Raw genomic sequence first — 14369 nt, forward strand, 5'->3', positions numbered from 1 at the left:
GGGTTTTCTATCTCTATATATACCTCCTGTAAGCCGTCGTCTCGAGATAAGAAAAGTTGTAAATCCCCGGCGTTTGTAACCTCACTCGATATAGTGAAGATTTACTGGCTGGTACCCGTAGTTTTTTCCCTTCTTCCTTGGAAGGGTTTTCCACATTAAAATCTTGTGTCCCCTGTGTTTGATCTACTGTTCTTCGTCGTTTATATTGCCTATCATTTCTAACATGACTAACCAAGGGATATCATCTTAAGATTTCCCTAGAAAGTGTATAATCTATTCTATCACTTTGATATATGGGATTGATTACTCACTTCCAAAACAAAAACACTATGTTGTTTGCTCCTAATTCACTACACCATGATCCACTTTTCCCTACAATCATGTGTTGGTAAATCAAGGGTTTTCCCAACGAGTAATGTGTTGGCAATTCTTTACCTTTTTAGCGTCACTTAAAGTGTCGGCAATAGTAACATAAGGCTACAGCTTATATGTCGGCGTTTCTCCTTCCAACACATAAAGTGTCGGCGAAAGTTTTTAGACAAAAAAAGTGTCGTCCTAGCCTACCTAAACCACTGTCGAAGTGTCGGTGAAGGGGTACGCGCTGTGGGCGGGAGACCGCGCGCCAAAACAGTACTGTGCGCGGGAGCTAAAAGGCTAAACATTTTTTTATCGAGAAAACGCTAAGTTGAGGCCACTTTCTGCTAACCCTTCGTACGTCTCTTGCTCCCTTCCCCTTTCCACTCACGCAGGCACCGCACGCCACCACAGCTCCACCGCCGAGCGCCGCCAGCAGGGCTCCGCTGCAGGGCGCCGCCAGGAGCCGCTGCCAGAGGCTAGTACCTGGCACCCCTGACGCCCAAATCGCCGCCTCCCAATCCCGCCGGCGCCGCCTCCCAATCCCGCTGCCCAAATCGCCGCCTCCCAATCCCGCCGGCGCCGAAGTCATCCCTGGCCGGAGCCCCGCAGCCTACAGCAGTAGGCCCCCGCCGCCGAATCCAACGGACGGCGCCGCCCCAGCCCCCCGTCGCCCCAGCCCGCCGTCACTGCATCCCCATTCCCCTCCACATCCAAGTGCGTCATCTCCGCATCACCTTCCTCTCATCCCCATTCCCCTGCGTGCTAGGGTTTCGGCACAACTTACTTTTTTTGTATTTTTTTCTTGGTTGTAGAATGGAGTAGACAAAGGTGAGAAAGGCTACAAAGATTCAAGGTTTGGGTTGCTTCTCTTGCCCGCCATCTCTTCCCCTCTTTGGAGAATCAATTTAGATCTGATGTTTACTGTCTTAGTTGATTTTGCAGAGGAACCAGTAGGATTCAAGATCTTGTACACAACACAATCAAGATCTTCTACTATCATTGCTTGATTGGTATGCTTTCCTTTTCTTATGAACTTTGTCTCTGCATTTGGCTTAGAATTGCAGGTTGTGTGTGATTTGTGATGTGATGATTTGGTTTCTTAAAACTGGACTAAATTTCCCCTATAGTTCTTATTGATGGCTTGTGGTGAGATAATTTTTTAGCATCAAGTGTGGTGAAATTGATTTAATTTGGACAATTGTTTGGCATGATCTTTATTTTTTGTTGAACAACCCAATGTGAACTGAATGATTTTTTATTTTGGGAGTAATATTTCACTCTTTTGACGCTGCATTTTGTAAAAGGTGCATCATGGATAAAACATGGATGGATTAGCCTAGGTACATAATAAACCTATGACCATATACTAGAATCTGCATGCATAGGGTGTTTGGTCTAATATCTTGATCATCATTTGTAGGCAAACCCTTGTGTATAGAGAAGGAGTGGATATGTTTTTAGAGTTTGCCTTTAGTAATTTAGCAAAAGGAAATCAGATTTTGTGTCCCTGCAAGGCATGCAAGAACTCTTGTTGGAGGGTCCGTAGTATTGTACTTGAGCACTTGATATGTGAGGGATTTATAGATGGGTATATAACATGGGTGAATCATGGTGAACCTAGTTCTAGTTTTTTCACAAATAGCAGCCAACATGAAAGGGTAGAAGTAGGGGACCCAAATGAAGAGGATGACATTTTTGGTTTACTTCAAGACATAGCTGGGGGTTTAGATGTCTAGGGGGACTTAGAAGTAGACAACATGAAGCAGCACGATGAGGATATGGAAGCTTTTTACAAAATGGTAGAAGATGCTGGCAAGGAGCTATATCCAGGTTGCAAGTACTCGAAGCTACATTTCATTGTAAGATTACTGCATATCAAATTCGTTGGGCGATGGAGTAACAAAAGCTTCGACATGCTATTAGAGTTACTTAAGGATGTCTTACCTGAAGAGTCATCACTTCCTAAAAACTTTAATGCTGCTAAAAAAATGGCAAAAGGTGTAGGACTTGGTTATGTGAAAATTCATGCATGTGAGAATGATTGCATACTGTTTTGGAAGGAGCATGCGAAGAAAGATGTATGTCCAAAATGTGATACTTCAAGATGGAAATCAGAAAACAGTAGTCCTAGTGGAAAACATGAGCATAGGGTTCCTAGGAAAGTTCTGCGTTACTTCCCTATAAAGAAAAGGCTGCAATGGTATTTTATGTGCTCAAAAACAGCAAGTGACACAAGGTGGCATGATGAAGGACGCACACAAGATGGTTTGTTGAGGCATCCTACTGATGCTCCTTTCTAGAAAGATTTTGACTCTAAGCATCCAGTATTTTCATCAGAGTCAAAATCTTAGACTAGCTGTAGCTAGCGATGGCTTTAATCCTTTTAGGACCATGAAATCAACTTATAGCATTTGGCCTGTTATTTTGATCCCATACAACCTTCCACCTTGGAAGTGTATGAAGCAATCAAATTTCATCCTATCCTTGTTGATCCCTGGACCTAAGGCACCTTGTGGTGATATGGATGTCTTTCTTGAGCCGCTGGTTGATGATATGGTAGAAATGTTTGTTCATGGTGTAAGAACATATGATGCTTCTAAGCGTGAACCCTTCCAACTGCGTGCTGCCATAGTTTGCACCATATCTGATTTTCTAGGTCTAGGTTATTTGGTGGCATGTGTCACTTCTGGCAAAGTTGCATGTCCTGAATGCCACTTAGATACATGTTCTTTCCAACTAAAAAAGGGAGGCAAGTGTGTCTACATGGGCCATCGTAGATTCTTAGATGCCGAACACAAGTTTCGGTTTGATGCAGATTCATTTGATGGTACCACAGAACTTAGGCCAGCACCTAGACCTCTTAGTGGAGAGGAAATATTGGAGCTGACAGCCAATATATGCACAACCTTCGGAAAGGACCCAGTAACCAAGAAGCCAGCCAAGGGTCAGTGCAATCCAACTATAGAGGAGCCATCCAAGCAAAAATGCAAGAAAGTTAATGAGCCACCAAATGTTTGGAAAAGAAAATCCATTTGGTTTAAGTTGCCATATTGGAAAGACCTACTTCTACGGCATAATTTTGATGTTATGCACATAGAAAAGAACGTGTGTCAGAATATTATTGACACACTTTTGGACACCGATGGAAAATCCAAGGATAACTTAAATGCTCGCTTGGACATCTAGAAACTTGGCATTAGAAGTGATCTTCATCCTGTTAGTGTAGAAGATAACTTTTATTTACCTCCAGCATAGTTTACAATGAGTCCTGATGATAGGGAAGCATTTTGCCAAGTATTGAAGGATGTGAAGTTCCCAGACGGTTATGCATCTGATATGCGTCGTAATGTGCAAGTTAAGGAGAAGAAGATAATTGGATTAAAGAGCCATGACAACCACATATTGTTGCAGCACTTACTTCCCATTGCTGTTCGGAATATACTGCCAGAAAGAGTAAGTGCAGCACTAATTCGTGTGAGCAATTTCTTCAAGAAGATCTACTCACCCACTATTCGTATCAGTGATATGCAAAAACTAGAGGCTGAAATAGCTGAGACACTAAGTGTCCTTGAGACTATATTTCTACCATATTTTTTTTGATATCATGGTTCATTTGATGGTGCATCTGCCTGCTCAAGCAAGACTTGCTGGTCCTGTACACTATCGTAGCATGTGGGCAGTAGAGAGGTACCAAACTATTTTCAATTGCTATTGAACATATTTGTAGTTAGATTCCACGCTAAAACTGTTACTTCATAGGTATTTGATGAAGTTGAAGGGCTTTGTTCGTACTAGAATCTGAAATATATGTTCTCAAAGAATTCTGTGAAGTGTCTATGGAAATCTGAACTAATTGTGTCCCCAAATGTAGACCCGAACTCCTGTTGAGGCAACTGGACGTAACTTACGATCTAGCTCTAGAATAAGTGACGCACATGTTGATATGCAAGCTATGAATGAACATCCTGAGAATCAACTTAATGAAGGTATTCGTCTCTATGTTGTGACAACTAATAATGCAATGCATCATGCATACCTAAGTTTGGTGTACTATGCTGTATTTGTTTTCTAGATGTTCCCGAACAGCCCAAAAAAAATGTTCGAGGACCTACTACAAAGGCTGATATCTATGCAAGGCAAAATAATCCTAAACTCCAATTGGAAGTCAATGCGTGTGGTCAACCTTGCGGACCATCAGGCACTAGATTTGCTAACATCACAACAGATTTGATTTAGGTATATGCTGGACTAGCTCGATTGGAACATTTTTGAGAAAACTCAGTTGTCAAAGTTTGGGAAACATACACCTACCTTAAGAGTTTTCTTCACTGGAAAACTACCTTTGGGGTCGAATACTTCCCCGTTTGGACCTGTCATTAGCAAGAAGTCAGGTTTTTTTAACATACCCACAGCCCCCATTGGCTCTGAAAAATCCTTGCATCAACCGGAGCGCTTTATCATGCCCCTGAAAAATGAAAGCCCAACGTATTATGCTTTACTGCTCTCAGCAGTCACACATATTTATACTATACGAGTATAAAAACATGAAGAAAGTGGAAATTACTGGCAATCTTATGATTGGTTAATGTTGATAGTGTTAGGGATAAATGATTTTGTATTTTTAACTAACAGATAGCATGTGTTGCCTATATTTTGTACGGAGCTACGGAATTCAGCCTTTTATTGAATTATCATGTGTGTCCTGTAACCTTGGCAACACTGTAGTTCCTTTTTTTCCCCATTTTTTCACATTAGATACTGTAAGACTACAATATAAACTTGCTGGATCACTATGGACTAAAAGAGAGGAATAGGATTCAATGGCATAAGCAAGACATTGAGATTATAAAACCCACAAAAGCAATCTTATAACAACTCAATACCAAATCTTCTAGTATTCTTGTGCACTGGAATGAATAGGGCCTTTTGGTTTGCCAGCTTGGATGGTGATCAGTTTCCTGTACTCACAGGCAGTGTCCTGCTGAAATTTGGGATCATCCTCGTCGGAATCTTCCTCATCTTGCTCATCCAGTTCATCCTGTTTATGGAAATAAGTTTATCTCATGGTTAAACAGGAAAAAAATATGTTCCAGTTCAAATTGCATTAGAAAAATAAAAACAGTATCAGTATTCAGTAATTTATTTATTATAAGACTTATCATGATATTACAAAATACGATCCAAAAGAAACAGAAAGGCAAATTGCATATTTTTTTATTGAATACGTATGAGAGCTGCATGTTATTTCACTAGAGAAGAAGAAAGGTTAAATCATACAGCACTTGCCCACATGCTAGGAATAGATTTTTATGAATGAAATGATGCACTAGAACATTGAACATCTGTAGGAAGAGAAAAGAAACAAATGGAAAGGACATAGATGGACGGGTACCTGTTCTGGAACTTCAAATATAAAATGTTCATTCCACTTAGCACAGTGGGTCAGTAACCCAGTAGTTTCCACAGGTTTTACACATCTTGTCCTGGCACTCTGTGGGAACACTTTGTGCTAGTCAGAAGCATGGCTTCCAATAAGTAAACGTAAAGCACAGAAGTAGCTGTGACCATTGCCGTCATCTATGATAGGCAAGCCCTGACATGGAGAAAAAGAAAAGAAGCTGTAATATTCATACAGAAAAAATATATGCATTTGCAGAATGAGACAAGTTCAAGTACAACCTTAGACTCAAAGATCTGTACAACAACATAATATCTTGATTCTGTTGAATTGGATAACACATTTAGTTTATCCGAAAATCTAGGAGGCGGCAGCAACAACGAAACTTTGCTCTCATGCTGCAAAAGCTCAATAATGTTTTCACTGTCTTCCAATTTTTTCTTAAGATAAACATCACATCCTAATTTGTTCTCAAAAACCACTCTCTGGAAATCATCTTCATTCAATGCAGAGTATGAAGAATCATTAGCTTTTTTCATGTTTTCAACAGTGTCCTGTAACAGTGTCCTGCCATTTTGTTTATCCTTAACTTTGAGGAACTCCTTGTACTCTTGTGGGGGTTTAGTTGAGATGATTATCCTTAACCTTTGAGGAACAAAAGTTGATATTGTATTTTTGTAACTCCTTGTCATTTTTCTTAGATTATATACCATATTGCTTTGATGCTTCTGTTTGTGAGTACAGGTTCTAACTAAATCTACTGTCAACTAGCTTTTTTTCCCAATGGCTTGTTTGATCATGCAATCCATAGCTGATAATACAATGCATATATCATGCCCTGCATGTGGTTATATGGCTCAATGCCAATTCAGCTTCCTTCATATTGGCATCATTAATATGGAGTGTTTGCACGGTTATTTTATTTTTAAATCATAATGCCATTATTTGGGAATTGGGACAAGGAAACTATATGATAGACTCCAAAAAAAATTAAGTTTTTCTGTGCACACATAATTTTGGAATTTTGCATATTGTGCATTTCATATTAGGAGTTAATATACATAGCACATTGCACTGATATTTCACATTTTTTCATGTTAGGTACTATGTGGTGTTGCAAGTATTTTGGATTGGCAAGCTTTTGAGGTTCGATCAAAGAGCTGTTACATGTTCTGTAGAGTGGCAGCAACCATATGTGCACGAAGCTGGTGTTCAAGTATTTTGGAGTGGCAGCAATCATATGTGCACGAAGCTGGTGTTCAAGTATTTTGGAGTGGCAACAAGTGTTCGAGAATTGCTGCAGGACGACATGAATTGCAGTCCTGGTCTATTGATCACCTAGCTTTAGTCATAACCAATTAATACAAGACTTGTACTATGTCTATACTGTCTGTAACTGATCACTAATCTATATGGCTCTATGCACTATCACTTGACCTGCTATATATATATATATATACTGTCTGTAACTGATCACTAATCTATATGGCTCTATGCACTATCACTTGACCTGCTATATATATATATATATATATATATATATATATATATATATATATATCAAGTTGGTGTATGGACGGAAGATCTAATATATTATTTATACAAAAATCAAGTGAATTTGTTCAATGTGATGCCTTCTATATATGAGCAAAAGTGGATTTGTCAAATTATTTTAATTGTAATTATATATATGCAGTTTTGCCGATAGTTTTTTTTTTGCAGGGTATGGTTTGGAAAATACCTTGGAAATGGTTTGGCCAACATATAAACTGTTGGCAAAGGTCTTAACTGTCGGCAAAGGGTTAACTGTCGGCAAAGGTTTCAACTGTCGGCGTAGGTAGACCATTTGCCTACACATAAAGTGTCGGGGATTCTATTAATTGTCGGCAAAAGTTTCGCCGACGGCTTCTAGCGCGACTGTTTGTAAACTGTCGGCAAAACTTTTTACGTCAGGTTATCTGTCGGCAAAGGTGCCCTTTGCCTACAATAGAAAGTGTCGGCAAAAGTATGTTGTGTTATAGTGATTATATGTTAGTTGTTGTTGTTCTCGCCTCACCGCCAGTCTGTGTGGGCATTCCGGCCGTTTTTCCCCCCTCTTACCTTCTTTGTACCTTTCTCGGTCCAGTTCGTTTTGTAAGACTATGTGGCCTTAATGAAAATCGTGATTAACATATTAAAAAAAGACTTATATGAATGAATATGACATGCTTGCCTTTTCAACTAAATGGGTCATAAAAAATGAAGTCAAACAATAGATTCTTGCCCAACGACAAAAATAGTTAGAAGGCCTATGCACGTTCTAATAAAGAAGAAAGAAAGGAATGAAGGTTCTAAATAAAGAAGAAAGGAAGGTTCGAAAGCTTAGATTCGTTCTAAGTCTTGTTCATCCTTTCTTTCTTTCTTTTTTATTTTGTGAATTCATCCTTTCTTTCTAGAAAGCATAAGATCGATCAATTAATAACCTAATAATGCCCAAACAAATGCAGGCGAAACGGGTGCCATCTTGGTCTGAGATATCATATGAACAAATAAGACCGGGTTAATCAACATTGCTTTTATAGTTATTTGCTGCTATTGCTTTGCAGGGGATCTTTGGGAACATCAAAAGCAGAACAACCTTAAATTTGGCCCCTAACGCGCTCAGTAAAGAGCAGTAGCATCCGCCAAAAAGAAAAGCGAAGAACCACTAGTAGTCCCTAAATTTCATAGTGATCGTAGAAAAAACAATCTTATCTCGCGTACCAAAGTAAACTCCTAAGTTCGGTACCATGTTGCAATATAAACATCATGATTTAGTTATAGCCTCGTGATTACCCCTTTTCATAAGCTCCACTCTTTCGTCAAAGCAGGTTTTCTTCCTTTGACTCCAAAAGAAATGCAAACGCACCTTTTAGCTCGTCATTAGTTTAAAACTTTAAACAGAAACAGTTTAATGAAGGCAATGTGTATCACTGTATCTATATGCATAAAAGGTTACCAGAGGTCAATCATATTCTCAATCTAATATAAGGATAAGAGAAAAACGTCAAAACTTAAATTTTACTTCATTTAAAAAGATGGGGTCGTCTTCTTGCTGTTGTCTTGCTTTTTTTCTCTCTTTGGAAAAGAAACGATGTTTGTGAATAGCTTCGTTGTCCCTGGACAAATGGGACGTGGGAAATCAAACTTTTTGAACTAAACTGAGAACAGAAGAGATGCAAACTAAAAAAAGCAAAATATTTTATTTTTTCTTTTTGGAAAAGACCAGCAAATATGCACGTGCGTTGCAACGGGCAAAAATTTTATCAAATTTTAATTAAAAAAGACGATGTGAATGCTATATATCTATTTATGTTTTATCATTTCTATAAAATTTAAAAGCTATAATTATTTTGTGATGACCATGGCATCCATATAAGTTAATGTTATTAACAACATGACAACGTCATTAAGCCTTTGTTAAATTAAACTATGACCTTGATAATTTTTTCTTATCGCAAAGTATAGAAATATTTACTTATTGTCGGTGTTTTGAACCACCGGCTAGTAAATTTATATCTGCGTGTCTGGTCCGGATGGTGTGCTCGGAGGATATAAGGATTTATACTGGTTCGGGCGGAATGTCCCTACGTCCAGTCTGCTGCTGCTCTTGTTACCGACACTAGTTTGTAGTAGGGGTTACAAGCGGACGAGAGAGGGAGAAGGTCCCAAGTCTCTGATGAAAAGATCGAATGGAGTTGGGTCTTGTTGAGCTCGTTCAGCCATATGCTCGTGTCTTTCATGGGGCGTCCTGCTTCCCCTTTTATAGGTGAAGGGGAAGCGCATGTTACAGAGAGAGAAAAGGAGAAAAGCAAGGGAGAAGAAGGCCTCAAGGGTCGCGACGTCCTTCATCTCCTTTTATGTGGGTCCCACCGGTCCTGTAGATGATGATGGGGATGGTTCCATGTGACAGAACCGTCTAATTTATACAAGATCAAGTATGGCTGTCCCCACTAACACGTTGACACATGCATACTTTCACTTTATATAAACCTGGTAGTCCGCCGAGTGTCGTGAAGGACCTCGGTAAATCAACATCATAACCAAGATCGCATGATTAAGCAAATACACATCACATACACAAAGTTGCAGCGAAAATAATATTACAATGGGTTCACAAATAATAATAAAAGTTTGGGTTTCAAAACCGATTAAGGGAAAATAATATAACTTTCAATGATTACATTAATATAAGTTCCAAATACATTGCTAACATAAGTGACATCGTCCGACAAAAGCATATAGATGAGAAATAAATATAGAGTCATCGAGCCCACCGACGGTTAACCATCATCTTTAGCAGGCCGAGAACTTCACCTGCAACATGGTGGGATAAACCCTGAGTACTCGAATGTACTCAGCTAGACTTACCCATCATAAACCAGAAATAAAGTGACACCAAAGAGTATGCAAGGCTTTATAGGTGAAGCTAGCTTGATAAAATTTTGCATAAAAGCCACTAGTTGAGCTATACATTTTATAATTCGGTAACCAAGTTAATTATAGCTATTCATCTCTAGATTAGCAACTAACCTATACCAAACATGTGGAATATCATTTAGTAACATGCAATAGTAACCATAGCCGGTGTAACATTTCCATATTCATCATAACCATCAAATTACATCAATTAAGGATTTGTTGCCGATGCTCAGTCAAGTTCTCACTATCCAGGAGAGACGGCGATTCGAATCGATTCATACCCAGCTGGGGAATTTATTCCTAACACAAACCGAGGCACACCCACGCTAAGGTAGACTCAGGTCACCTTTGGTATAATTCAGGTACAGTCATAGGTCCGATCAGCGCCGCACCCTTAGAGATTCTACCAATCTGCCAGGAAGATCGGGACTCGAACCCGCCCTTGGACTCACGCTATTGGCTCTTCGCACATCCTTACTGCCTCCTGTGTGTGCACTTCCACTTATCGGGGCCCGACCTGAATTGAACTACTCGGCTTCACGGTCGTATCATCGGATCCGGCCAGCTTAGTGCTAGGCATGCGTTCAACATGACATGAGGACGTACAACGAATCGGTCCTTAATCGACACAGACAGGGATAGATAGGCACCCAAGACCTCCATGCCTGGTTACTTCTCTATCACGATCCCGCTCGGTCTGCTTTTATTTATCAACGCATGGTTATTTCCACGATAGCAAATATAGCCAATCGTGCTTTGGTATCCACCTATATCTCGTAGGTGACAGAAAATCACCCGACTTCTACCGATCTAAGCATTGCTAAGCATAAATTCGATCCTAGACCTACATAGGGTTTAAGGTATATTTCTGGACAAGGTAGTTCTATGCATCAAGTGGTTCCAATCAACTCTTATAACCTAATGCATTAAACATAAAAGACTCAAGTGATATTTGTAAAAACATAGGAGGCTTAGAATATTCCGGGGCTTGCCTGGGATCCAACGCTAGATTAGTGTTTGTTAGATGACACTCGCTTGGCGAGCATCTCCTGTTTAGGCATGTACTCCAGGGGTCCTTCCATCTTCAGGATAGATCCACCAACACCGTCTTCTGGTTCGATTCCATCATCACGTCCTTCACGTGGTGCATCTAGATTACCTAGATGAGATGCAATAATGCAAGTGCATGAATATGAGGAATGGTCACATCATATTGATTTAAGAATTAGAGAGCAAGTCATTCAACTAAGTAACTAGGGCTACATAATTTAGAGCATGCACTAGCAACATCAAGAATGGGCAATCAACTTAAGTGCATACACAGAATTTGGACAGCAGTACAATAGTCGCGTGTTTCAACCATAACTGGAGTTACAATCATTCAATAAAAGTGATCTTGGACTTTCTGAAAATCTAATGAAATGGTCTACAACTTTGTTATTCATTCCAAAAGCTAACTCATAGGTTAACATGATCAAATATGCCATTATCTTAGGTCTATACCGATAAGGACAAAAAACTGACATTAACTTCATAAATGTATAACTGGAGTTCTAATCATCTAGCAAGCATGATCCTTAACTTTATACAAAGCTTATTAAGTTATATACGACTTTCTTATTATCATCTTTAGGTGATTCAATAATTATTTGGACTTAAACACACAAAGCAACAATTCTATCCAAAACATGGACAACAATAAGTTGAGTTCTAGCTTTCATAACGAGGTGGTTCTAGACTTTTTAGAAAGCTTAGCAAACCATGCACACCTTTGTTATAAATACTACAAGCTAATTCCAAAGTTAACCAGGTCAAACATCATAAACAAGACATCTCTGTCCAGATTAGGATAAAATCTATCACTCCACTTCACAAGCTCATAACTGGAGATTTAGACCACCAAAAGGGGTGATCTTTAACAATTTGGAAAGCTCATGAAAATCACTACACTTATTCTATTATATCCAAGACATTATTCAAAGCTTAGCTAAGTCAAACAACACAATCATTCAGATCTGTATAGAGAGCATGCAAAAACTTGACAGCAAACTTCTAAAATCTATAACTCCTAAACCATCAGGCCTAAAATCATGAAATTTTAGAAAAAGTAAGATAAGGAAATTATATACTGCTTTTGTGTACACCATATTTACAGGAAACATCATTTGATTCATGAAGTTATCATCACAATAGAAAATGCACATGCAGCCATTTCGAAATATAACAATTTGATGTTTCACTTGTTTTGCTAACAAAGAGCATGCACACATGAGCCATTCAAGAACTTCAATCACCACTAACATACTTAGCAACACTTTATTGAACACCAATCACTCAAAGCATCACCAAATACAATTACAAGCTTTATCTATAATTATGCTTTTATTAATCCTTTCTCCTAATAAACATATGTATAATTTTAGTGATATATGAGAACAACTAGTTTGGGTCTGAGACTTTTGTGAGTGGTAGATGTTATCAAAGCATGTCTACTGTACAAATTTCATATGCTCAGGTTTTATAGATTAATTACTATGAAAAAGACAAATTGCTATTGCAAGAAAATATGTAAAAGCAAGATAAATCTAAAGACCATCATTTTCTATAAACACATAACCATATTATATGTTATTATGGTAGAACAACATCATACAAAGGTAGTGGAACCATATTTTCCATTTTTACACCTACATAAAACTTATAATTTATTTAAAACCATTTATCAAGCAATAAACAAGTTAAGTTAATAAATCCATCATACTACATCCAATGACCATGAAATTTTTACCACAACACACATATAGCATCAATAGCCGACCATAAAAATTTCATAGCAATTGGAGCACCACAACTTTAGATATGAGAATAACAAGCAAAATAAGATAAAATTGTCTATTTAACAAGATTAAATTAAAACATTATAAAAACAGTACACAACTAGCATGTTTAATATTTTTATTAGCTAGATCATGTCATCACAAGATTAACACAACTAGAATTATCATTTTTGGACTTCTATAACTCAAGATATGCATCTGTCCAACTTAAAAACATTTGTAAAAGTACTTTATAAGAATAAATAAAAACATCAGAAGCTTTCTACTAACACATATCATATTATGACTCTAATATGTATACCTACTCACAAGGATTCCAAAAAGTCATCATTTGCTATTTTATGATTTTTCTGCAATTTATTATGATTTTCTAAAGTTTCAGCCATAAAAGAAAAAAACAGATTTGCACCGAGGCCCCTAAACTTTCACTAAAATGGATTCCAACAAATAGGTCCTTATAGGCACTATTTAACTGAGTCATAGAATTAATAGTTAAGTCCTTCCCATTATTCAAATTCATGCGTGAGGCCCTTGCCATGACCCAGAGCAGAGGAGGCACGGTAGCTCACCGGTGCTGGCTGGAGGAGGCTCGTCGGCGGTGATGGAGTGGCGGCGGAGCACCAGGGAGTCCATGCGCATCCATGAGATAGCTCGGCTTGACCCAAGGTGGCCCATGGCTTGCTGGCCATGGAAGCACGCGGCAGCAGCGGCGGCGGCCTCCGGCGGTCTGGCTAGCCGGTGGCAGAGGGAGGATCAACGCACGCTAGAGTTCTAGGGGGCCCTCACGTATCTATGGGTGCCATTGGCTTGCTCCACGATGGCCTGAGGCCAGCCGACCACGCGTAGCAACACTGACGGCAAGGACGATGGTAGAGCGGCGACAACCAGCGGGTTGTGGCTCGGATTCATCCTGCGAGCATGGGTAGGACACAGAGGGGTGCGAGGCGAACAAGGTTGTGCACGTGGTTAGGGCGGAGAGGGCTCAGAGGGCGGGGAACGCGACGAGCGGCGGCAGACTTTGGGCGGCGGGGAGGCCGGGGAAGTGGAGCACCGGAGGCAGAAAGGAGTGGGGAGGGTGGTACGGCTCTTAGCTCGGGCGAAGAAGCACTGGGGAGCGAGAGCAGGCAGCGACAGGGAGCTTTGCTTGGCCAGCAATGGCGCTCGCCGCAGCAGGAGAGGGGAGGAGGGCGAGGGCATACGTGAGGGAGGAGGAGGAGCGGGGAGTGCTCTCTGGCTTCTCCAAAACACAAGAGGGAGCAGTAGGGACGCAGAGGCATGCGGCATGGAGGTGGGGCACTACTGCCCTGCATTGTGGCCATGCGCCCATTACTGCAAAC

The 14369-nt window shown here is 39.8% G+C and overlaps 1 pseudogene; it reads left to right on the top strand.

Annotated features, from left to right (window-relative positions):
- The first annotated feature begins 1668 nt into the window (after nt 1-1668).
- LOC136460794 (uncharacterized) lies at nt 1669-3543 on the top strand (annotated as a pseudogene).
- Nucleotides 3544-14369: the final 10826 nt, after the last annotated feature.

Source organism: Miscanthus floridulus, chromosome 6 (assembly GCF_019320115.1).
Source record: "Miscanthus floridulus cultivar M001 chromosome 6, ASM1932011v1, whole genome shotgun sequence".
NCBI lineage: Eukaryota > Viridiplantae > Streptophyta > Magnoliopsida > Poales > Poaceae > Miscanthus > Miscanthus floridulus.